This window comes from Manis javanica, chromosome 3 (assembly GCF_040802235.1).
Source record: "Manis javanica isolate MJ-LG chromosome 3, MJ_LKY, whole genome shotgun sequence".
Lineage (NCBI taxonomy): Eukaryota > Metazoa > Chordata > Mammalia > Pholidota > Manidae > Manis > Manis javanica.
In genome coordinates this window covers 26,569,619-26,579,139 of record NC_133158.1, presented here as the reverse complement: position 1 = coordinate 26,579,139, position 9,521 = coordinate 26,569,619, and the positions used below count along the sequence as shown (strand labels likewise).

At 44.3% G+C, this 9,521-nt stretch overlaps 1 long non-coding RNA gene across 1 annotated transcript in view; it reads right to left on the bottom strand.

Moving 5' to 3' along the window:
- Positions 1–1,204: 1,204 nt before the first annotated feature.
- The window catches only part of LOC108397543 (uncharacterized), a 342,658-nt gene continuing 334,341 nt past the window's right edge, over positions 1,205–9,521 (bottom strand). Inside the window, exon 7 of the long non-coding RNA XR_012128981.1 lies at positions 1,205–3,848. This is a non-coding gene — a long non-coding RNA (uncharacterized lncRNA). The remainder of the gene's footprint in view (positions 3,849–9,521) is intronic.

Sequence of the window (9,521 nt, the reverse complement as noted above, 5' to 3'; positions counted from 1 at the left end):
AATGCATGTTTTTATAATCATTTTCTTGTCTAGTTTGCTTCTTTATGCAATGGGATCTCTTTTATTAAATACCTCTTTAGTCACCAGAAAGGTCTGGAGGGAAAAGGATTATAACAGCATGCCCCCTAAAGAAGTCACTATCAATCATAGACAAATGGGGGGAAGACACGCAGGGAAGCACAAGGTGGTCAAGTAGCAATGGATTATCCTGAGAAAGCTTATTCTGCCTCAAAATAAATTACTAATGTATAACCACAGAATATGCTGACTAGCAGTGGGAGTAAGTCTCATCTTTCCTGTGAGCCCCAGAACTAGATAATTCTCCAGAAAGCCTGTGTCAGCAAATAAATCATTCCAGTTCTTTCTTCGAGAGGGCATGCATTAAATAAATGCATCTTCCATTCAAAGGAAATGTATAAATAGTGCTATTTGGGCAGATTTACTTACTTTCTTCTATGTCATATCTCTTAAAAGTCAAAATTTATAAAACATTTTATAAAGACAGTCAAGCTCAATTATGGTTCTTTTATCCTAGATACAAGAAAGCTGGCAATCTTATTTTTACGTTTAACCTAATACTATTTGATATTGATATGTGCCAAGAAATCCTAAGCATTTTACTCATGCTAATGAATTAGTTCACACAACAATTCCATGAGGCACGGGCTACTACTATCTCCCCCACTTTAAAGATGAAAACATGAGCACAGAGAGATTAAGTAACTTGCACAAGGTTACACAGCAATTAAGTGAGGGTGGTAGGATTTGAACCCAGGTGGGGTCTGTGAGACTACTTCTCAATGACACTTCAGAAGATGGAAACACAAGGGTTGGTTGTTTGCTTTTGTTTGTTTGGGTAGAATCAAGAAACACAATTCTAAGAATGAGGGCTTAAAGCACAGAAAATAGGATTTTAGGGTAAGCACAAGGAAAAAAATCCCTGGCTACTGGGTTCTAAGATACCACTCCAGATTAGTTCCATGTCTATGGATCCATGTCTGGAAATTTAAGATAAAATAATAATAGTTTTCTAATCACCAACTGCCAATTTATAATCAGAAATGGGTGGGTGAGGGAAAATGGAATGACCTCATAAGAGACCTTGCATTCACTGGTTCCCTTCGGGCAGCACCATGATCAATTTTATGGAATCTGACATCAGACACATGAGTTCCAGAAATCTCAGCCTTCCATTTCCCTGCCCACTTCACTCTCAAGTTTGGTAGACCCACCTGCATCTCTTCATTTTCCCTAGTCTCTAAAACACAATACAGGGATGTGGCACACTGTGCAAGCAAGCTCTTGGATAGTATGATTTCAGGTTTGGGAGGCATCAAAAAAGAAATGCATGGTTCCATCACTGACATAAACATATTTCCTAATAAAATGAACCTGACAGGCTTCCTGTGGACAATGCTCATATTACTGTAGATGCTAAAAGAAATAGTATTATTTGGGTAGATTTGAGACTTTCTAAAATAGCATTCATGATTGAAAGATGGCAGACCTATACATTCATTTCTTTTGTCAGGTGTCAGTATAAAAGAATAATTGGCAGTTTTCATGAGTTCCCTGATCATCAATCCATTTTATTACTCAAGGATTTTAGCTGGAGGAAATCTTATTTTTTTCCCCCAGTACTAAGCTGAACCAGTCATTATACAATTGCTAGAAATACATACATGAATGATTCTCTAGTAGTGCATTCATGCCTTTACCAGAAAAGGAATGGGTACATTTCATAAGGGGATGAATCTATTTCTAGACATAATGAGGGAGGAGAACTGGCAGGTAGACAGTTGGAGAATGTTATGATCTGTGCATAAACTGAGGTGAACCAGTCTGGACTCTAAAGCCCAGGACTGGTCCAAGACAAACTGCATTGTTTGATCAACAAACATTCATTGAGTTGTTACTTTGCTCTAGGAACTGTGCTACATGTTGCCCCATCTCACTTTGTCCTTCCAACGATCAGGTTAAGTAAAAATCACTGGCCTTTTTATTTTTAAAAGATTGGGACCCAAGTCTCAGACAAAGTATCTTGCCCATGCTACCAGCCTCATAAAAGGCGCATAGAGGATCATCCTGCAGATCCGTGTCCCAAATTGGAGCTCAATAAATGGTACCTATGAGATATGGATCATGACAGTGTCTTTCTACAACAGTACCCCAGCATGGCACATAGCTCTCAATAAAGACTGTTGAGTCAATGAGCCAAATAAGTCAATTAAACTACAAACGAATTCATATTCTGCACATGATAGTGAAGACAGCTTGTGGAATGAAGGGAGCATCCCGGACATTTATAAACCAGCCACACAAGAGTCACTGAGCCAGGCAAAGCTGCTTGGCAGCTGTAGAGCCACCATGTGGCTCCTTGTGCCTGGAACTCTATTCATTCTCCTCTTTATCTAGGTACGTTATGCTCACCCTAAACATCTCAGATCCCATTCCCCGAGTTCCTACAGTCCCTGACCAGATTGAACTCCCCAGTACATGATCTTATAACACAGGAAGCTCCCCTATGTAGAGTTTAGCACAGTCAGGTTTATACTTGACTGTGCAACTACATGATGAACATTTCTGCCCTCATGTGACTATATGCTCCCTCACGGTAGCAGGAATCATTTGGGTTTGGGACACCAGTGTGTCTCTACTGCCCGGACAAGTGAGGCAAACACCTAATAAATATTTATTAAATAGGATAACAGGAGGTTCCATTCCCATGACAGCACCCAACAAGCAGACTGCTGACTCCCAGAGGCCAATTCCAGGCCTGTGGTGCTCTTTGTGAACAAACTTGGCTGTGCGCACTGTAACACTAATAAGGCTTTCCTGTATCGTGGACAAAAGAGCTCAAGTCAGTGGTGCATACCAATTTCATCTTGTTTCCCCTCTCACTTAGCCTAATTTCTTAGATGAGCAAATACTACCCTGGCATAAAAGGCAGTCAGGCTGTCCAAAGGATGCTGGAACACATCATAACACATGGAATGAAAGCATTTGCTTCCACGTGTTTATTACCTGTTACTGACCGGGGGCGGTTTCTAGGAGCACTTCAGACGATGCAAAGAGAACCTGCACAGGGCATTGGCCGCACGGGCTCTCCCTGGAGCACTCTGGGCAGGTGTGCTCCGCCTCTTCCCAGCAGGAAGCAAAATGGATCTGATCAAGGTATTGCAACAAGCAAGTGCTTCTGTAGTCAAGCTGCTCACAATGGCCCTGAATAGAAGAAACTGTTTTATTGTCGATTCCATCACCAGCTTGCTAGTATTCAACAAGCTGGTGAAGCTCCCGGCAACTGCTTTCGATTTCTACTTTAACACAAGAGCCTCTGTGTTCCCCACAAACATGATATTAAACCTCTGAGTGCAGTTTATTCTGTTTCTTCCTACTGGGTGTTCTCAAATGTTGGGCTCCCTCTTTGGCTGAGGATCAAGGAAGGTGTAAAAGCAGAAACAGGCTGCAGGGAAAGCTCTCTGTTATCATGTCATTTGTCCCACTGCTTTCTCTCTCCATGAGCTTCACTGTCTCATTTCCACTCGACTAACCTTCCTTGACACCTCCTGCCCCTTCCCCAGCCAGACTCAGGCACCGTTTCTCAGACCAGAAGACCCTGCTGCATCTTTCAGCTGCTGAAACAACTGCCATGTTGGAATGCTGGTGATTGTTGACTTACCATTTCTCCTCTGTCTGTGAGCTTCTTGGAAGGCACTGGGCCAGGTCTTCCATCTGTATTCCCAGGTCCTGGGTGGTCTGTGCCTCCAGGGGGCAAGTAATGCTTTTGAATCTCAGATTTGAATAGTGGCTGTGCTGTGCCACTCATTGGGGGGGGCTGCAGACTTCTTCTGTAAAGAGCCAGAGAGTAAATATTTCCAGCTTTGCAGGCCATCAGCAACTCTATGACAACGGCTTGACTCTGCTGTTGTGCACAGAAGCAGCCAAAGACTATACATAAATATATGTGGCTGTGACCCAACAAAATTTTTTCCATGGAAATGTTAATTTCATGTAATTTCCTGTCATAAAATGTTACTCTTCATTGGATTTTTTCCAAGCATACAAAAATGTTGAAAATTTAAAAGAAAATTCGTAGCTCTGGAGCCATACAAATCCAGGCAAAGAGTCAGGTGAGTTTCATGACTCCTAGACTTATCAAGTGTATGACCTCGAGCACATAATTACATCTCTGTGTGACTCAGTTTTATCATCTGTAAAATGACAGCACCTCTCTCACAGGGTTTTTCCAAAGACTGTATTTGTTAATTCATTACAGGTACCTAGAATATTACCTGGCATGTAACATGCACTCAATCAAAGTAGCTTTTGTTGCTGTTATACTATATGTCTGATAAATGATTTTTAAAATATATCTGAGTTTTTATCCTGCTTATGTCCCTATACTTGATCAGTCCAGTAGTGAATGACTGATTCTCTCTCTCAAACATCCCTCATTACTCCCCCGGCTAATGCCTCTGCTCAGGCTCCTGTCATAACTTTCCAGGGTTACCTGAGAAGCCTTTTTTGTCCCCCCCCCTCCACCCCCAGCATTCATCTTCTCCTTCTAATCCATCCTGCCCCTATTGGCCATTAGAATGATCATTCCCAAACCCAGATGCAATCATGACATTCCTCTATGATAGTTTCCATTCACTGTTTCCCAAAAATTAGTTTGGTGGATCATTACTTCCAAGAGATGTAAAAACACACTTGTTTTCTTTTTGAAAGGAATAAATGTTTAAATAATAGACAAAACTGAATAAAACAAAATTAAACAGACTGCTTTTTTTCTGTAGTACTTATTAGAACTTCTCTTATGTTAATGTGCATTAAACATCTCCAAGAAGTTGACAGGGTGAGGTGATTTCCCAAGTTGGGCTGGTCAATGTTTTTGTCCCACAACCACTGCTCTCAGGAACAAACTCTAAAAATGCTGGTCCTTCCAAATGCCTCAGCTTGGCATGTGTGATCTTCCACGGCCCAGCTCCCAACCAGCCTCACTGGCCACAATGCTTCTGTGGCTGTGCTTCTGCTAACTGGATGCACCCTTCTGCCTGCTGTATCTTCTGTTGGGAGCACTTATCCCTTCCCTGGTCTGTGCCTTGCTGGCCTTTCAGGGGTACTCTCTACTCATCTTGGACAAGGCTAAGGGGTTTGCCTTCAGGTTCTCCTGGAGACCTGTTCATTCCTTGATTAAAGAGAACAGTTGATTACAGCATTGCTGTTAACATGTGTTTATACAACAGGACAGTGAGTGCAAGAGAACAGAAACTATACTCTGTCTGCTCATTAAAAAAAAAAGACCTTCAAGTCTTTGGTTTCTAAATCTGATTTCACATCTCATATTTAACCCTGTAATGAAAACAGCAAGGACAGCATTATGCTTGTTCATTTGCTGATTGAGGCCAATGAAATGCAGCCAATAAGTTACCCTCAAGTCAAAACCTGAGTTTTAGAAACCAGATGCAACAGCTCTCAACATCTAGCCCAGGGTCCTCCCTGGTACATACAGCCTCCACTAATAAAGCACGCCCACCCAGCTCATGGACCATCACTCCTCTGTGATGAGCGCCCTCGACACAGGCATGGCCTAAGAGGCAGCACCGGGAGAAGCCCCGGGCTGAGTGCGCCCCGCCAGGCAGACTCAGTATTCCCCTGCTGGCCCATCTGTACAACCAGGGGTCAGAAGTCTACTGATGAAGCCAAACAACAAGGTTTTACAGGAACCCACAAGGGAACCCTGCCCATTATGGGCACAGGTTCACCTTTTCTAGGCACCCTCTTCTTCTCTTCTTCCTTCCCAGTCCCCTGGAACTGAGTTTCCCTTCCTGCCTTTCCTCTCCAGAGCTGCCAGCTCTTTACTCCTGCAGTGGAAATTCTTCATCACTACCCCACACTGCCTCCTCCGAAAATACACAGACTCATTCCCTGGGGACAGTGAACAAAATGACAGCCATGGACAAGTGGCTATGAAGATGGTCTCAGCTGGAACTGGGAAAATGTTCTCAGCTCTTCTTTGTATCAGGCGTCTGGGATCCTAGATGTTTCAGGGTTGAACATTGTGTGACCTCCTGTCATTTTGCACCGAGCTATTTTTACAGGTCTCTCTCACTCCTTATATATATCAACAGGGCCACCTTAGGAGGCTTTTCTCCCCTTCCCCCCCAGTTAATATGTAGGATCCATATGAGTGCGGACATTTAAACCTACTAATGCTGCAAGGGAAGAGGAAAATGTCTCAAGGTCTCTCAAAAACCCTACAATGCTCATGGATGAAAGTTACAGACCTAGGAAGAAAAGAGAAGGCACACTCAGAGGAGATTCTACAGAGAACTGAAAAGAAGTACCACTCACAGGGGCAGGGGCAGGATTATGGGGCTCTATGCAAAATGATGAGTAACTCTAGAACTGGCAACAGCAGGAAGCCAGAAAGCCATCACCAGCTCTCTAGGCTGCAGGGGCAAGGAGAGGAAACAGTGTCACTGGAACCAAAGAAGGACGTCCAGGCAGGACTCCAAGCCCCACGGACTGCAGCCACTGCTGAGGTGCAGCTCAGAGAAAGGAAAGGAGCAGGGTAAGAAATACCCCAGCTCGTCCTCTTTTGCCCTCCAGCCTCCTGCTGGTTGCCCAAACCCACAGGGAAGTCGGGGCTCAAGGAAGTTCAGGTGATACTGTTCACAGGGGCCAGAATTTTGGTCCACGAATAAAGAAGAGCAGAGCAGAGAGCCATGTGGCAAGGGTGTGTAGAGAGACACAGAATAACCAAGTAAGTTAGCATAATTCACAAGAAAATACGTCCTAGTTTTCTGCTGCAGGTTTTTTTTTTTTTCTCTTCAATGCAATGTTTGCAAAGCTGCCTTGATTTGGTCTTTCTCTCGTGATAAAACTTCCTCTGGGGCTTTCCGTGCCTGGACCACCATCACATGGTAAGAGCAGCTACACTGTGATACCAGATATTGGTTGTTCCTCTTCTCTCCATGTATTTGCCCTTTTTCTGGTCATAGCACCTCAACCCTCCTTTGGGGAAAGACCTCCCTTCCAGTCGCTGTGGACCAGCTGACCCTCCCCTCCAGCACGGGAAGGGGAGCTGTGACCCTGGCCTAGCCAGTCAGCATGATCCTGGCCGTCATGATGGGTCTGGGAATAGGCTATGACTCAAACTGGCCCAGGAAAACCTAATTCAAAGACTTTTGCTAGAGGTCTTGGGAAAGAGACTAGTGTCTTTCAATTTTCTTGTTAATCTGTGAAATGGGAATCTGGAGTTTCCAGAAGCTATTTTTCCATCTTTGGGAGAAGCCAGCTCAGAGGAAGGCAGAACTGAATCATGGAGATGGGAAGGGGAGGGAGAATGGGGAGATGGAAGAATTAGGGGAAAAGAGAGGGACAAAAGGGAGACAAAAGGCCTGAAGCAATTGCTTGAGGCCCTGAACTGAGCTGAGTTTGAACAGTATTCCTGAACTTTCACAGAATATAATCCACTAAATTTTTCTTTCAGGCTTGAAGCAGTTTACGTTGGGACTTAGTTACTTGAAACTAAAACCTCCAGGTTAGTACAGGTGATGGGTAACCAGAGGCTTCACAGGAGGATAAAGGCTGTGTCATAAATCCCTCCTGAGAACTCTGTAAGACTTGGCCAAAGACTTCAAGATCAGCTTGAGTCTCCACGCGGCTGGTGCTGCCTCAGGCTCCAGGCCTGCGAAGGACAAGAGGTCCCTGCGTGGCGGCAGCCCAGGAGGTCTCCATGTTCTAAGTCACCCAGGGCCTCGAAGGGCCTGACTGACGAAACCACAGCACATATTTCAGAGTTTCAGTGAATTCTCCTGAACACTGTCCCTTTCATGTCCCTCTGACTCCGCTTATCTATCCTGAAAGATGGAGCACAGACCGATTCCTTTTTTCAGCCACACTCTCCTGTGACCAGGAAGCTCTTCTTTCCTCAACAACAACCTTAAGAACTGGTTTAAACAAGTGTTATAACTAGAGGTGTTATAACACTGTGAGCACTATTTGCAGCTCAGCAAGCCTCTAGTCATGTCAGTGCAGATCAGAGGCCACCTTCGAGAGCGGTCCCACCCTCCCTGCCCTGACAAGGGGTCAGATGTCAAACTCAGGGAAGGCCCCACACCGGTCATATCCTTCACATACAAGGAAATCATCTCGACCTTGAATACTGGCCGCTAAAGAGCAGAGTTTTCTCAATGTGTTTCAAGACATGTTTATCTGTAGTACCAGCTTCATGAGAGACCAACAGGTAAAAATTCTCCATTTAGTGTTTATTCTCACAAATAAGTGTTTAGCTTTCAGGTAAACAGCAGTAGGTACAGGACTTCGGGAGTTCTCTAATACAGCCCTCGGCAAGGCCAACTTAAAAAGGGAAAACATCACAGACAGTATTTTTCAAACTCATTTAACCATAGGCTTTTGTCTGCTTGTTTGCTTGGGATGGGTAAAACATGCCTTGAAGTATTGCACAAACGGCCCTATAAGAAATGTAAAGGACGATTCTCCAACCATTCAAGTAGGGAAACCTCCGAGTGGGTGAAAAAGAAGAGCTCTGGTGCCTGTGGTGTGCGTGAGAGATGCTCTATTTTAACATCACCAAGTCCCACCCAGCCACTCAAGCCTTCTCTCCCCTCAGTTCGTTCCCAAGAAGACAACCACCAGTGTTGATTACAAAAGTGACAGTGGGTGACTGGCTGGGAAACAGCTATCAGAGTCCAAGTCCCTTGTGGCCACAGGAATCTGGGTGGCCTTATCTTTTGCTTAGGCAGAATCACAAAATCTGGTCCTTCGAAGTCACACCACTGCCTCAAATGCCCACAGTCAACCTCCCTGAGCAACAGCAAAACAGATGGACACATCTCTCCTTCCAGGTTGATTTTTATTGCTATTATGGTACAATACAGTCCTATTCCACTTCATTATATTTGATAACTGTCATAAACCTGAAATCACTACTATTTGATATCGGCACAAAAGTCATTCCTGGAACTGAACCGTGCCAGGGTCAATCAACAAACCCTTGTCAGCTTCCCTTTCTGCTTCCATGTAAACAGCCTGCCTGGTCCTTCCTGTCAGAAACAGCAGGCAAAGAAATCAAGCAAGTGCTCAGCTGCCCTCCCAGCCCAGAAGAAATACTTACTTCCAGCTCTCTTTTTAAAGGAAAACCACATGCGACATGATTTTCCTTATGCCAACACTCAAATCTGGCATTGGGAAATTCAGAAAAAAATTAGAATATTTATAGGGGGTGTGATCAGGATCTTAGGAAGAACTTTCATTTTTTCAAAAGCAATGAGTAGCTAGCTCAGTTGCTCAAGGTCTAGGGTTTACACAGGTTGCAGAGTCAGGGGTACAAGCCTCCTATGACCCTGTTATCCAACTCATGGAGAAAACTCCAGCCTTGAAGGCCGATGCGGCGCCTTCCCCTCCCCACCCCCACTGAAGAGTAACCCATGGGAGGCAGGGCATTGTATATCCATATGGTCAGAATTAATACCTGTTATTTCTCACCATAGTTA